Here is a 16930-nt window from a genome sequence, read left to right as displayed (position 1 = left end):
ACCCTATGTATTGTGGATCTATACCAGTCCTTAAGGAATAGCAGACTGTACCTCACTCAACCCTATGTACTGTAGTACCCTATACCTTACCAGTCCTTATAAGGACCTTTGTGGAACAAGTAGGTTGTGAATGATTAGCAGACTGTACCTCAGTCCCTATACTGATAAAGGACTACTGCAACAGTAGGGCAGCAGTCAGCAGTAGTGCACCTCAACCATATGTATTGCGGACCTATACCAGTCCTTAAGGAATAGCAGACTGTACCTCACTCAACCCTATGTACTGTAGTACCCTAGACCTTACCAGTCCTTCTAAGGACTTTTGTGGAACAAGTAGGTTGTGAATGATTAGCAGACTGTACCTCAGTCCCTATACTGATAAAGGACTACTGCAGCAGAAGGGCAGCAGTCAAGTATAATATTCTTTCTATATTTGGAAGAAAGAATATTATACGTGTACAAGCCTATTACCATACCAGTCCTGAAAAGAACCTTTGTGGACCTAATAGTAACAGCTACTGATTAAACTGACTGTCCCTCACTGCCTCACACACAGCTTCCTGCCTGTCCCTATTTAAACTGACAAAACAGAGGCTGCTGGAACAATAACTTGAATAGCACTTTTGTGGACCTAATAGTAACAGCTAATGATTAAACTGACTGTCCCTGCAGCACACAGCGTCCTGTCCCTTTCTCTACACTGACAAAAGACACTCAGGCTGCTGCAACAATCACTAGCACAGCACTGCCTCAAACCTATATCCTGAACTACACCTAACACCTATACCATGATACCAGTCCTTAAAATAACTTTTGTGGACCTAATAGATAGCGATTTGGGTCACTGAAGTCTCTCCCTATAGTGACAGAAGAAAGAATGTAAAATGGCCACCGGATCGGGTCTATTTATAAGTCAGGGGGAATGTCCAAGTGTCCATGTGCTGTAATGTCTCAATTGGCTGTCCTGTACCCCATGATGGATGTGTCATCATAGGTCAAAGTTCTTTTACACAGTAAACACTGAAGTCCGCCGAGCGAACGGTGGCAATTGTCTGCCGATCGGGCGGACGGCGAACAGCCGAAATTCGCCGCAAAACGACTGCCGGGCGAACCGTTCAGCCATCCCTATGGAGGAACCCCCCTGCTTGGACATTGTATTTTGACAGTGGGACCTGCTGTTGTTACAATACACTGATTTGCGGCTACAGCCACTGATTGGGAAAACTTTTTCAACTTGTCAGTTTGGCAAAAGTTAAACAAAATATTCATTTTGTTGAACAGGGATAACCACATGGCGCTGCCAGTGCATCACCCCAGTGTGAAAGGCATTTTTCAGGGGCTTTATAGGCACTATTTGGAGGAACCTAAGAGCCATAATTTATCTGCAGTTATTTGGATCAAAGTTAAGCAACGATGACTAAAGTTGGCCATGCACTAGTAGATACAGTGTATGGCCAGTACATTTGACAACTAGACAAATGTTGTTTGAAATTATTTCAAAATATTCGATTTTGGAATGAATGTAATTTCCCCAGCAAAAACCACATACACTGTTAGAAATTCAATAGTTCAAGAAAACATTTCCATCCTGCTTTTTCAAATTTTCTTGTTATTGCATCTGAAAATGAATGTCGATTTGACCCCACTAACAATTAAAAAATTGAGCAAATGTTCTTAAAATGAACATTTTCAAACCAAATTCTACTAATGGTACTACTAGCAAAGATAAATATAACACAGTCCCTCAAACAGCCAAAAATGAAAAGCAGGCATATGTTTGTAAAAGAGACATTTCACAAAGAAACCTCGCAAAATGCTCTGAATTATTACAAAGCCCAACGCAGTGAAAGCACCCATTGATAATATGCACTGTAACCGCTGAATTTCAATTATATTCTGTTCTAGACCACTCTGACAGTGTCATTCCCATGTGGTTGCCAAATCACACACACCTTCTATATAAGAAAATCCTTTATTGACAAGCAATTTAAAATATGTTATGCCATTGGTATAGCCTTGCAGGCTCTAGAGAGTCACAGTTGGCCAGTCTTGTAGTTAGTTACACATAAACACCAAGATATTAAAAATCTTTTCCATGAATCTCCCTGTGCAAGCGCACTTTATTGAATGAACATCTGTCATGAAATGATCACATTTTCTGAAACCTTGATAGACAGGAAACATATGTTTGCATAATAAATGTGTGCAATTTATTTTTTATTTTTTTACAAAAAGTATCTGTCAAGAAAGTGAAGATGACTAAAATAGCTCAAATCATCCTGTAGACTGGAGAGAGCAGTGTGGCAGGCTTATCTGTGTTTTTTTTTTTGTTTTTTGTTTTTTAAAGCACTAGAAGCCATTTTTCATGTATGCCTGTCATGCCAAAATACAATCACCATGTTAGGCTAGGATTTTCCCCATCAATTTGTTAGAAGGAAGTCTGTAGCCTACAAAGCAAGCTGGCATTACTTAGGGCAGCCAAAGTTTGCTGCAGAGGGTACCATGGGTCTTGAAGACAATATTGCTTTTGGAACCACAAGAGATAAATAACTTTTAGGGGACTTTTCAGGTGCTACAATGATAATTACTTTCTTTTTATAAAAACATACATTTTTATGCATGCTAAATTCTTTAATATCTTTAATAATGTTTAATCTTTAATAATCACGGTGCATGGCCTGTGCATAGAAAAAAAGTTATATGAAATTTCTGATTTTCAAATGTTTTTTTGTAATGTGTTGAACACCTTACTCATCCCACACACCACAGGTCACCACATAGGTTTTCAAACATTTGCCTCTAAAAATACAGTACCACTTCTTCCTAAAGCAGTATTAAAACCAAGGAAAAAATAGGTACTGTAACAGATCCCCGTCGCACTCTACTTGGGTACTTCCATCAGTACACAGCTTCCTCCAATCTGCACCTTCAGATATTAGTTTTTACAGCCGGATATTGTAACCAAGAACCAGACAAGACTAGCTCAGTTACAAAGCTGGAACATGAACTGTTTATTGAAACACAGGTACACAGGCAATACTTGGGACAATCCCCCTCCCTTTCAAAGTGGGGTAGACTGTCCAATCAGCAGGGAGAGCTGTTGGAAGAATTCCCCTCTCTCTCCTCACAACAAATACACATACACATACACATCCCATAATACTTACTTTTCTCCCAAGGCAGACAGACACAAGAGAAACATGGAATACAGCCACATCCCAAATGACCCAGCAAATGTCCACAACAGTATGAGACAGCAGCAGCCTCCCCAGCCAGCCATCTCCTTCCCTCAGCCAGCCAGCCAGCCAGCCAGCCAACCAAACACCCACCCTCAGCACTCACTCACTGCCCTGCCAAGCCCCCAGCCAGACCTTGCACTTACCTCATCCAGGTTGCGGCTTCCCCCCACCCACGTCCCCTCCCGAGTCCCGGCGTTTGCTTCTCTTCCCGGCCAATCAGGACTTAGGACTCCCGGCCAATCAGGTCTCGGGACCCACTTCCTGATTAGCCGGGAGTAGAAACAGGAAGACATTAGTGAATATTAATTTGCTAATGTCACGCAACTGGGTGTGCTCTGTGTCCCGACCCCACCCTTTTTGAAGCCAATTAGGTCTTCAGGCTCCCCTGCACCCTGCATGAGCAGCCCCCACTGGAATTCAATGTCAAGAAAGTAAGCCGTATTGATTATCTGCAGTCAGGTCACCAATCTGGCTCTGTTGTCTGGCAGACCTGTGGTAATCTCAGGACTGGCTTGGCAAAATTACAAATCTTTAACATTAAAAGGTAGAAGAGTGATGGCAGAAAAAATACTGATTGGTCCTTTAAGTGTGCCCCATTTATTGCTCTTTTAACTTTCTTGTATAGATCCACTATATGTTTGTTCTAGGCGTATTTGAATCCACTTACTGTTGACTGGCTCACTACTTCTGCTGGAAGTCTATTCCAAGCATAAACCACTCTTTCAGTCAAATAATACTTCTTAAGATTAGTTTTGAACTTTCTTCCTGCTATTTTGAGGTCATGTCCCCTGCCCTCCTGAACCTTATTCACCCCCTTGATGTGTTTAAAGGTTTCAGTCAAGTCTCCTCTTTCCTTATTTCTTCCAGACTGTACTGTATTTATTATGTTCCTGAAGTCTCTCCTGATATGTTTTATCCCCCAGACCTTTTACCATTTTTGTTGCCCATCTCTGGACTAATTTTATCTTATCAATATCCTTTTGTAAGTGAGATCTCTGGACACTGTATTCTATATGCAGTCTAACTAAGGAAAACAAATTACTCACCAGGGATAGAACCTCTGGGGGAATACAGAATGGAGAAAGGGGGGTCCTAGTAGAAGACAGACTAAGCAATAGCATGCAATGCCAAGCTGCACCAAGCAAAGCTGGAAGAATATTAGCATGCATAAAAAAGGGAATTTTCTCCAGAGATAAAACAATAATCCTGCCACTTTATAAAACTCTAGTTCGGCCACATCTGGAGTATTCTGTCCAGTTCTGGTCATCACCAATCCTCAGGAAGGATGTGTTGGAATTTAAGAGAGATTGGAAGAGAAGCGGTTTAATCTTAAGCAACGCAGGGGGTTTTCACTGTCAGGACGTGGAACTCTCTTCCACAATTGGGCGTGTCAGCAGGGAGTATTGATAGTTTTAAAAGACTCTTGGACTTGCATCTTAGTGAACACAACATACATATATACTGATTATTGACACCAACACACATACACCTACACAGGTTGAACTGGGTGGACTAATGTCTTTATTCAACCTTACCAACTATGAACCTATATATTGGAATAGTAGATGGATTATATAGAATTATATTATAGGTAGAATATCACACATATGTTTAGAGTATAGCTGTAACTATTAATAAACTCAATGTGGTGTATTGGATAAATCTACAGATGAATTAAAAATCTCCTTTAGTAACAAATTTTGTCCTTGTCCAGTTACAAGTTGCTATTCAAAGCAATTTAACAACACAAAAAAAGTCTAGATGCTCGTAATCTCTAAGCTCCTCCAAAAATTTTAGCAGGGAAAGCTAACAAAGGGAGTGATATACACATCAAAAGTTCTCACCAAATGAAGTACTGAAAGTAATTTGAAAGTACAATACATTCACAGAACAAAAAAAAAGTATTTTCTTGAGCGTTTTCTTTTTTTTCTTTTTTTTTTTTGAGACTGACTTAGAACATGCATTTTATTTGTTCATTTCCATATATTTACTTGCAAACACAATTTTCCCCAGGAAATGTGCTCATCTGTATTTGCTGTGTGCTGAAAGATCTTGTTTTCTTAGTTATCATATTTACTTCCAATGATTCTTTTAATAAGGAAATATTTTAGGAAGATTAAGTGATAGCACAAGTAGGGATTTGCCATAAACACTATCAAAAAGTCATCTGTGTTTGAAGTGACGCTGAAAATTCCAGTAACAGAGCTCCCTGAAGATCCGTATAGCTCAAGGACATACTTATTGCCCATGCCACCAAATGCTGTTTTAATCCACTGCCAATCTCTTATTTCTCCTGCAGAGCTCAGTGGTTCCTCCTGCCTACTTTAACATCATGACTGTGTCCTGTAATGACGTAGAGGTTGGCAGGAGGAACTGTTAAGCACAGTGGGATACACAGAAATTTGAGAGTGCAGCTGATGGCTCTCAATCCCGTCACTGACAGCCAGGGTCAACAATAAATAGTTCCCAATCATGTGATCACTATGAAAGGTAGGATACTGTGATACAGACTTGAGGCTTCACTGGCAAAAATAAAAGCCTTTAGCCTGCAGATGAAAAATACTGCCACCTTCTTGCTGCAATATTCTTCTGCAGTGCCATTCTGTGGTTTAACTCTCAGCTACAGTTACATTATTAAAAATATATGTAAATTAATTAATACATTGAAATAAATGTCAGGAAGAGTTGCAGTATTGAAAATAAAAATAATTAATACATTGAAAAAAATTTAAAAAAATTGTTAAAGTCTTAAAATGTTCAAACGTTTGTGCATTTGTCAGCCTATAGTAAAAAAATAAAAATAAAATAATAAGATATATATATATACCACCTTTACCTTCAGCTTCTTTAGCAAGGCAGTGGTCATCTTGAAGGTGTGTTTGGGTTTGTTATTATGTTAGAATATTGTCCTGCGGCCCAGTCTCCAAAAGGAGGGGACAATGCTCTGCTTCAATATGTCACAGTACATGTCGGCATTCATGGTTCCCTCAATGAACTGTAGCTTCTGTGGCAGCACGCAGGTAAAGTCACCTGGTTGTATCCAGGATGGGAAATATGTGTGCCCTAGATCCAAGCTTTATGCAGACTTTTACAATTAGAGGGGAAGAGTTAATGAGCCCAGCTGAAGTAAGTGGGCTCATTAAGACCTCTACAAAAAACCCCAGCATGCTTAGGGAGATGCTCCATCCTGGAACCAGTTTTGTGTTGTATAGACTGGGGAGTGTGACACTTGTTCTGTGCGGTGAGTTAACGCCTGTGTGGCAAACCTCTACAACAGAGACAGGGACTGGTGCAGCACAAGGCTGCACTCAGTTGTTAGACAGGGAATCTAAGTGTGTAATTAGAGGTCAAGCTGACCAGGATTTATTTTCATGTTTTATTTTTGTTTGGCTGTTATATGTTTCACTGCATGTAGCATAAATAAACCGCATCTTTTGTTTTTTTTGCACCTACAACGCTGTCTGCTGTGCCTGATTTTGTGTTGTGAACCCATCCAGGGGGTCACACACACCCGCTGCCGAGCTAACCCCTCACAGTTGGTGGAGAATGCGGGCAGTTTTTTTTTTTTTTTTGTTAAGGCCAGCATGGAGGAGATACTGAGACAGCTGGCTCTAGCAAATGCAAACCAGCAGCAAGCAAATGCAAATCAGCAGCAAACAAATGCAGGTTTACAAAAGAGCCTTGCAGCTCAACAACAGAGCCTTGCAGCCCAGCAGCAGACAAATGCAACTTTGCAGCAGAGTTTGGAAGCTCAGCAACAAGCCCAGCAGCGATCTGAAGCCCGCTTCATAGACCTGTTGCAGAAGCAAGAGCAGAGTTTTCAACAGCAAATAGAGACATTAATACAGCAACGTTCGCAGACCAATGAAGCAAGTGGTTACAATAATACCGCATCCTTTGGTGTGAGCCGTTTACTGACAAAAATGACTGGAGAGGATGATCCGGAGGTGTTTTTGACCACATTTGAAAGGACTGCTGAAAGGGAAAAGTGGCCTAAGGAGCAATGGGCTGGACTGGTGGCCCCTCTGTTAACTGGGGAATCGCAGAAAGCTTATTATGACCTAGAGCCTGACCAAGCAAAAGACTATGTGGTGCTAAAAACAGAAATATTGGCACGGCTGGGTGTCACCCTGGCCGTCCGGGCTCAGCGTGTGCATAATTGGACTTTTCAGGTTGGAAAACCCCCCAGGTCTCAAATGTATGATCTCATTCACCTGGGCAGGAAGTGGCTGCAGCCAGAGACTTTGACCGCACCAAACATTGTGGAACGTGTGGTTATGGATCGTTTCCTGAGAGCTCTTCCTACTGCTATCCAAAAATGGGTAAGCCATGGAGACCCAGAAAATGCAGATAAATTTGTGGATCTGGTTGAGAGGTACTTGGCTACAGAGAACCTGACCACCTCTTCCAGGGACTCACGGACTTTCTACCCTAAGACCAGATCATCCCCAGTGGCGGGTAAGATGACTCCAAGGGGTGAGGGTGGAGAGAGTGAGAGGTTGGGAGTTCTACCTAAGGTCTGGCGGGAGCAGCCCAGGAAGCCCATGCTGCAAGAGGCAGCGAAAAAGATTATTTGCTACCGCTGCCGGCAAGAGGAACATATTGCAGCCAATTGCCCCGTTGTGGATGAGCCTATGCAATGTGACTTTATAAGGGAGAGACGTCAGTCGCTGTTTGCGACAGTTGCATGCACTGCCATTCGGGGACCTGAGAAACATTTATGTAAAATGTGTATTAATGGTAGAAATGTTGATGTGTTGCTGGATTCAGGTAGCCTGGTAACATTGATAAAAGCTGAATTAGTTACTACAGAGGTCTCTGGGAAGAACAGGGTGGCTGTTATTTGTGTGCATGGGGACACCCGAGAGTATCCTGTAACTTCAGTGTTTTTTGAGACCCCCAAAGGTAACCTCTCTCATCAGGTGGGGTTAGTGTCTCACTTACCACATGATGCTATTCTGGGAAGGGATTTTCCAAAATTCTGGGAACTCTGGGATTGTCCTGAGCCCCCCACTGGTGCCCCTATAGACCAGGAAGATGACCAGAATTCCTCTGGGAGTGGTAAGGACTCTCCTGAATTTCCCTTGTCGGTATTGGCGGGGGAAACTCGAGAAACTCATCCTCAGATGAAAACATGCCGTCTGTGGAGTTTTCGGATCTTGAGGTTCACAGGGAAAATTTTGCCACAGAACAGTTAAAAGACCCCACCCTAATAAAGGCACGGGAAAATGTGGTGAAAATAGATGGCGAGTTAGTGAACCCAGATAAGACTTGCACTTATCCTTACTTCACTATGGAAAGGGACCTGCTGTATCGAGTGGCTCAAAGGGCAGAAGAAACCATTGAGCAACTTGTAGTGCCCAAACCTTACAGGAAGTTGGTGTTAGAATTGGCCCATGGGCACGTTCTGGGAGGTCATCTGGGGACAGAGAAAACCAGAGAGAGGATATTGCAGAGATTCTATTGGCCTGGGGTCATGAAGGAAATAGAAAATTATTGTTCCTCCTGCCCTGTGTGTCAGAAGTCGGCACCTATGCCACATTTCCGTAACCCGCTGGTACCTCTTCCTATCATTGAGGTCCCCTTTGAAAGGATCGCAATGGATTTGGTAGGTCCGATAATGAAGTCCGCCAGGGGGCATCAGTACATTTTGGTTATATTGGACTATGCCACCAGTTATCCGGAAGCAATTCCTCTTCGAAATACCTCGGCCAAAACCATATCCAAAGAGCTATCTCTTGTTTTTAGCCGCGTGGGTATTTGTAAGGAACTGCTTACGGACCAAGGTACACCCTTTATGTCCCGGGTTATGAAAGAATTATGCAAGTTGTACAAAGTGACGCAATTGCGTACATCTATGTATCACCCCCAAACAGATGGGTTGGTTGAAAGATTCAACAAAACCCTAAAACAAATGTTAAAGAAGGTGGTGGATAGAGATGGAAAGAATTGGGACTGTCTAATACCCTATCTGATGTTTGCCATTAGGGAGGTACCCCAATCCTCTACGGGTTTCTCACCCTTCGAGTTGCTCTATGGGAGACACCCAAGAGGGCTGCTGGATATCGCCAAGGAAACTTGGGAAAATGAGAGTTCTCCTCACAGGAGTGTGATTGAGCATGTCGCCCTGATGCAAGATAGAATTGCACAGGTAATGCCAATTGTAAAGGAACATTTAACCCAAGCGCAGTTAGCACAGCAGAGAGTGTACAACCGTGGGGCCAAGACCCGTACTTTTTCCCCGGGGGATAGGGTCTTGGTGCTAGTCCCTACGGTTGAAAGCAAATTTCTGGCCAAATGGCAAGGTCCATATGAAGTAATTGAAAAAATTAGTGAGGTGAACTACAGGGTTAGACAGCCAGGAAGGCGAAAGCCGGAGCAGATCTATCACATCAATCTGCTGAAAGCCTGGAGGGATAGGGAATCCCTAGTCGCAGAAACTTTGTCACAAGTACAGCCTGATTGCTTAGTTCCTGAGGTTGGAATAGCAGACACCTTATCGAAACCCCAACAGGTTAAAGAGTTTGTACTTCGTAACAAAGAGATTTTCTCTGAGCTTCCGGGACAAACATCTGGCGTAGAGCATGACATTATCACCCCACCAGGAGAAAGGGTAAAACTAAAACCTTATAGAATACCAGAGGCCTGACGGGTGGCAATACGTGGGGAGGTTCAAAGGATGCTGGAATTGGGTGTGATAGAGGAGTCCCAGAGTGACTGGTCCAGTCCTATCGTACTAGTGCCCAAACCTGATGGGAGCTGGCGGTTTTGTAACGATTTTCGACAATTAAATAAAGTTACAAAATTTGACACCTACCCCATACCCCATGCCACGTATAGATGAGTTGATTGACCGGCTGGGAACAGCCCGATATATGACAACTCTTGATCTCACCAAAGGGTATTGGCAAATTCCCCTGGCCGAGTCGGCCAAGGAGAAAACTGCGTTTGTAACCCCAGATGGGGCATTCCAATATAAGAGAATGCAGTTTGGGTTACAAAATGCACCGGCAACATTCCAGCGGAAAATGGATACGATTCTGAGGCCCCATCAGAAATATGCTGCAGCTTACCTGGATGATGTGATTATCCATAGCACAGACTGGGTCTCACATTTGCCAAAAGTACAAGCAGTCCTAGACTCTATCCGGGAAGCTGGGTTTACGGCCAATCCAAAGAAGTGTACCATTGGACAGGAGGAGGCCAAATATCTTGGGTACACTATTGGGAGGGGGGTGATAAAACCCCAAGTAAATAAAGTCGAGGCCATACAGAGTTGGCCACGTCCCAACAGCAAGAAACAGGTACGAGCCTTTCTGGGAATCGCTGGCTATTATCGACGATTCATTCCCCATTTTGCTTCTCAGGCTGTGCCCCTCACCAACCTGACAAAAGGGAAAGAGTCTGTCATGGTTAAATGGTCCCCAGAGGCTGAAGAAGCATTTCAGTCCTTAAAAACAGCCTTATGTAGCCAGCCAGTGTTGTACTCGCCAGACTTCTCTAAAGACTTTGTTGTACAAACTGATGCATCAGACGTTGGGTTAGGAGCAGTGTTATCCCAGGTCTGGAACGGGGAAGAGCACCCAGTCATTTACCTCAGCAGGAAGTTGAAGTCCCATGAGGTAAATTATGCCACGATTGAGAAGGAATGTTTAGCAGTGAAGTGGGCTCTAGATTCCCTTCGGTACTATCTGCTAGGTAGGCACTTTGACCTGGTGACTGATCACGCTCCTTTAAAGTGGATGGCTCAGAACAAGGAGACCAATAGAAGGGTAAATAGGTGGTTCCTGGCCCTACAAGAATTTAACTTTACAGTTAAGCATCGCCCTGGTGTTAAAATGGGGAATGTGGATGCTTTGTCTCGGATACATGCGTGTCTGACTGCTTGTGTTACAACCCCAAGGTTGAAACAAGAGGGGGGGGTATGTGGCAGCACGCAGGTAAAGTCACCTGGTTGTATCCAGGATGGGAAATATGTGTGCCCTAGATTCAGGCTTTATGCAGACTTTTACAATTAGAGGGGAAGAGTTAATGAGCCCAGCTGAAGTAAGTGGGCTCATTAAGACCTCTACAAAAAAAACCAGCATGCTTAGGGAGATGCTCCATCCTGGAACCAGTTTTGTGTTGTATAGACTGGGGAGTGTGACACCTGTTCTGTGCGGTGAGTTAACGCCTGTGTGGCAAACCTCTACAACAGAGACAGGGACTGATGCAGCACAAGGCTGCACTCAGTTGTTAGACAGGGAATCTAAGTGTGTAATTAGAGGTCAAGCTGACCAGGATTTATTTTCATGTTTTATTTTTGTTTGGCTGTTATATGTTTCACTGCATGTAGCATAAATAAACCGCATCTTTTGTTTTTTTTGCACCTACAACGCTGTCTGCTGTGCCTGATTTTGTGTTGTGAACCCATCCAGGGGGTCACACACACCCGCTGCCGAGCTAACCCCTCACATTTCCCAGTGCCAGCAGCACTCATGCAGCCCCAGACCATGACACTCCCACCACTATGCTTGACTGTAGGCAAGAATCACTTGTCCTTGTACTCCTCACCTGGTTACCACCACACATGCTTGGCACTATCTGAACCAAATACGTTTATTTTGGTCTCATCAGACCACAGGACATGGTTCCAGTAATCCATGTCCTTAGTCTGCTTGTCTTCAGCAAACTGTTTGTGGGCTTTCTTGTGCATCCTCTTTAGAAGAGGCTGCCTTCTGGGACGACAGCCATGAAGACCAATTTGATGCAGTGTGCGGCGTATGGTCTGAGCAATGACAGGCTGGCCCCCACCCCTTGAACCTCTGCAGCAATGCTGGCAGCACTCATACATCTATTTCCCAAAGACAACTTCTGGATATGACGCTGAGCACGTGCACTCTACTTCTTTGGTTCGACCATGGCGAGGCCTGTTCTGAGTGGAACCTGTCCTGTCAAACCACTGTATGGTCTTGGCCACCGTGCTGCAGCTCAGTTTCAGGGTCTTGGCAATCTTCTTATAGTCTAGGCCATCTTAATGTAAAGCAACAATTCTTTTTTTTAGATCCTCAGAGAGTTCTTTGCCATGCGGTACTATGTTGAACTTCCAGTGACCAGTATGAGAGAGTAAGAGCAAAAACACCAAATTTAAACACACCTGCTCCCCATTCACACCTGAGACCTTGTAACACTAATGAGTCACAGGGCATCGGGGGACGGAAATCGGCTAATTGGGCCCAATTTGGACATTTTCACTTAGGGGTGTACTGCAAGTGGTTTAGGCATTAATAGAACAGTTCCTGGGTTAAGCTCAAGTCCCATTTTTGAGGAAGTATATCATGAACTGTTGCAGTTAGGTGTTCCATTCTGCGGATGTGTTCTAATATTTGCAAAGTCTGTGCAAGGGTAGGCGGGGAGGTAGACAACCATCTCAGGGCTATAGCCCTTTTTGCTGCCAGAAGAATATAGGCAACTAATGTTTGGGTGTGTCCAGGGTAGAGTAATTTCAAGGAGTTTCTGCAATGTATAGAAGCCCAAAACGGTTGGATAATGGGGCACTCCCAAAAAATGTTGAAGATGTTTTAATCTGGAGAGAGGGTAAAGTTAGATGCACTGGTAAATTTAGATGGACTTGACTAACAAACTAAATATGAATTCCAGGCATGGAATGCTTTTACAGTGGTGTGAAAAAGTGTTTGCCCCCTTCCTCATTTCCTGTTCCTTTGCATGTTTGTCACACTTAAGTGTTTCGGAACATCAAACCAATTTAAACAATAGTCAAGGACAACACAAGTAAACACAAAATGCAATTTGTAAATGAAGGTGTTTATTATTAAAGGTCAAAAAAAATCCAAACCATCATGGCCCTGTGTGAAAAAGTGATTGCCCCCTAAACCTAATAACTGGTTGGGCCACCCTTAGCAGCAACAACTGCAACCAAGCGTTTGCGATAACGTGCAATGAGGCTTTTACAGCGTCCTGGAGGAATTTTGGCCCACTCATCTTTGCAGAATTGTCCTAATTCAGTTACATTAGAGGGTTTTCGAGCATGAACGGCCTTTTTAAGGTCATACCACAACATCTCAATAGGATTCAGGTCAGGACTTTGGCTAGGCCACTCCAAAGTCTTCATTTTGTTTTTCTTCAGCCATTCGGTGGTGGACTTGCTGGTGTGTTTAGGATCATTGTCCTGCTGCAGAACCCAAGTTCGTTTCAGCTTGAGTACACGAACAGATGGTCGGACATTCTCCTTCAGGATCTCTTGGTAGACAGCAGAATTCATAGTTCCTTTTATCACGGCAAGTCTTCCAGGTCCTGAAGCAGCAAAACAGCCCCAGACCATCACACTACCACCACCATATTTTACAATTGGTATAATGTTCTTTTTATGAAATGCAGTGTTCCTTCTACGCCAGATATACTTGGACACACACCTTCCAAAGAGTTCCACTTTTGTCTCATCGGTCCACAGAATGTTGTCCCAAAAGTCTTGGGGATCATCAAGATGTGTTGTGGAGAAATTGAGACGAGCTTTGATGTTCTTTTTGCTCAGCAGTGGTTTTCTCCTTGGAACTCTGCCATGCAGGCCATTTTTGCCCAGTCTTTTCCTGATGGTGGAGGCATGAACGCTGACCTTAACTGAGGCAAGTGAGGCCTGCAGTTCCTTGGACGTTGTTGTGGGGTCTTTTGTGACCTCTTGGATGAGTCGTCGCTGCACTCTTGGGGTAATTTTGGGCGGCCGGCCACTCCTGGGAAGGTTCACCACTGTTCCATGTCTTAGCCATTTGTGGATAATGGCTCTCACTGTGGTTCGCTGGATTCCCAAAGCTTTGGAAATGGCTTTATAACCCTTTCCAGACTGATAGATCTCAATTACTTTCTTTCTCAATTGTTCCTGAATTTATTTGGGTCTCGGCATGATGTGTAGCTTTTAAGGATCTTCTGGTGGACCTTACTGTGTCAAGCAGCTCCTATTTAAGTGATGCCTTGATTGTGAACAGGTGTGGCAATAATCAGGCCTGGGTGTGGCTAGAGAAATTGAACTCAGGTGTGGACAACCACAGTTATAGTATGTTTTAACAAGGGGGGCAATCACTTTTTCACACAGGGCCATGATGGTTTGGATTTTTTTTTCACCTTTAATAATAAACACCTTCATTTACAAATTGCATTTTGTGTTTACTTGTGTTGTCCTTGACTATTGTTTAAATTGGTTTGATGTTCCGAAACACTTAAGTGTGACAAACATGCAAAGGAACAGGAAATGAGGAAGGGGGCAAACACTTTTTCACACCACTGTACATAGTCAGATTAGTCCAGTGTTGACCAATGTAACTGTGTACTGTATAAACCATACCTGGCCAATGCCCCCGGAAGCTGGAAGTCACTGAAATTGGCACCACTACTTTAGTGATCTTCATTAGCTTCTGAGTGACCAGCCTGATAATTTTTGAACATATGAGGTCAGCTTCTCAGAACAGGCACCTTTCAAAGAATGCTTTGCAGTCTGTGAACAAATGCAAAGTGTTATCTGTTTGGATGTGAGGCAGTGATGTTCCACCTTGTCCAATTAGAGAATGCTTTCTGTGATCAGTCCATGCTGAGTGGCTGACCTCGTGTTCACAATGCATCAGGCCGGTCGCTCAGCTCGGGGGCTCAGGAATTAGTGGAGATTACTGGAGTAGTGGTGTCTACCTTCCAGGGGCATCTTGCCAGATATGGTGCGTATGGCATTGATCCAAGCTGGGTCAATATAACTATGAAAAAATATACATTGTCTGGAATTTTTCTTTGAGGTCAAAATCCAACTAACAATTTTCAATCAGTTACAGAAACGGTTTCTTTTTTTCCTTTTGGGGCAACGTTTTTAACTATATGAATCACCCATGCCAGTGTTAAATGGTTTGTCTCAACCCTCTAACTGCCACTTTTCCTTGACAGGTTGGTCTGTTACAGGAAGTTGAAAAATAACAGACTTTCTGGACAGGGCACTAGGTAAAAATAAAGGAAAAAAAGAAAAATGCAGCTACCACATCTAAGAATTTGTAAGCTGCAATATAAAACATTTTAATACAACTTTAAAAAAGTATTGTAGAAACATTTAGGTATAATAGATTATAAATTACACCGTGACAGAGACTGATGGGAAAAAAGCAGAACTCTCTGCGAAATGCAGAAATATAATTCACTGCTATGAAAGTGGCAGCCATGCTAGTAGGATTTACTTTTAAGTTTTGCTGTTTCTGTTTTTAAAGTTTATATAAATTTTTTTTTTTTTTTGCCCTCACCCAATATGGAGCCTGTGGTGTCACGTGGCGGCCATGTTGGTGTGATGTACTTCCTGTTTTTCATCATTTCCGGTTTCCTCCCCTCGGCTCAGAACGAGGCTTGGTTCTAGTTTGTGTAGTTTTTATCACTTCCGGTTTCCGGGAGGTTGACAGGATGTACTTCCGGTTTTGCCGCCCTCTTTCTAATAGTTGCTTTTGCCTATATCTAGCTGGGAGCCTGTGGTAGCATGTGGCAGCCATGCTAGTAGGATTTATTTTTAAGTTTTGCTGTTTCTGTTTTTAAAGTTCATAAAAAAAACATTTTTTGTATTAGTTAATTTTTGCCCTCACCCAATATGGAGCCTGTGGTGTCACGTGGCGGCCATGTTGGTGTGATGTACTTCCTGTTTTCCATCATTTCCGGTTTCCTCCCCTCAGCTCAGAACGAGGCTTGGTTCTAGTTTGTGTATATAAAACGTGATGCGTCAGCGCGTCGCCCATGCCCCAGACGATGCCACATATGGCGAAACGTACGTAGGGTGGTCTTGACGTGCTTGACGCAAATCACGTGACATTTGGGTGTTCTCTTTGCCGGCCGGCTTTTCTTAACGCTGATTTGACCTTTATGTTTATGAGTATGTTTTTTATTATGGAATAAAAGATTTTGGTTTACGGTTTTACGCTATGGGAGTCTTTGCTTGCCTTTTATGAATGGTCCAACCACATGAAAACGAGGTGATGTCCCTGTGTGATGACCCCTAAGATTTCTGATATCAAATGCCTTTCTGATTCTGGGATTTGGTAAGCGCGCATTTTTACCATTTATCAGCACGGTGTTGGTGAAGGAAATTCTCTCTCTTGCACCCGCATAGGATTTCTTGAGAAGAAACAATTATGATTATTGGACTGTTATGCCCACGATTACATCTTGATGAAGAACTGTTTTTTTTTATACATCATTTTTGAGCACTCTATTCATAATATTTCTGATTGTTCACCAAAATTCTGTGCACTTTACCACTGTATGCTCATGACTACGTCTTTATGAGGAACTGTTGCTTATATATAATTTTTGAGCACTTTATATATATATTTTTTTGTACACTTGATTATTGTATGAGTTATAGAGTATATTTTTATTATTCACTTAGTTGGGTTTTTGTATTATAATTTTTGACTAGTTATAGTGTATACATATTATTCTGTTATAGGTTTTAGATATATTTTTTTTGATTTTTGTAATTGTGAGCGCGGTTGAAATTCCTGACTTATATGAAATAAAATAATACCATACAGCTTTTCTGTATCAAATAGTTGTTGTCCAAGTTCATTTCTGAAAGTGAAGCAAACTTTAGTTGAAACATGGTATACCCAGCTAAACGTATTCTTTCTAACACATACATATAATTATTTTGTTCAGAACATGCTTACTGGGGCTCATATTGT

The 16930-nt window shown here is 42.7% G+C and overlaps 1 protein-coding gene across 2 annotated transcripts in view; it reads left to right on the top strand.

Moving 5' to 3' along the window:
• ZNF385B (zinc finger protein 385B) overlaps window positions 1–16930 on the top strand; it is a 743747-nt gene that overhangs the window by 370684 nt on the left and 356133 nt on the right. The gene's annotated exons all lie outside the window — the stretch shown is intronic.

Source organism: Lithobates pipiens, unplaced genomic scaffold (genome assembly GCF_037356315.1).
Source record: "Lithobates pipiens isolate NorthernLeopardFrog02 unplaced genomic scaffold, aLitPip1_a1.2 Scaffold_22, whole genome shotgun sequence".
Lineage (NCBI taxonomy): Eukaryota > Metazoa > Chordata > Amphibia > Anura > Ranidae > Lithobates > Lithobates pipiens.
Note: the sequence above shows the minus strand (reverse complement) of the source record. Positions and strands in the feature narration are given on the sequence as shown.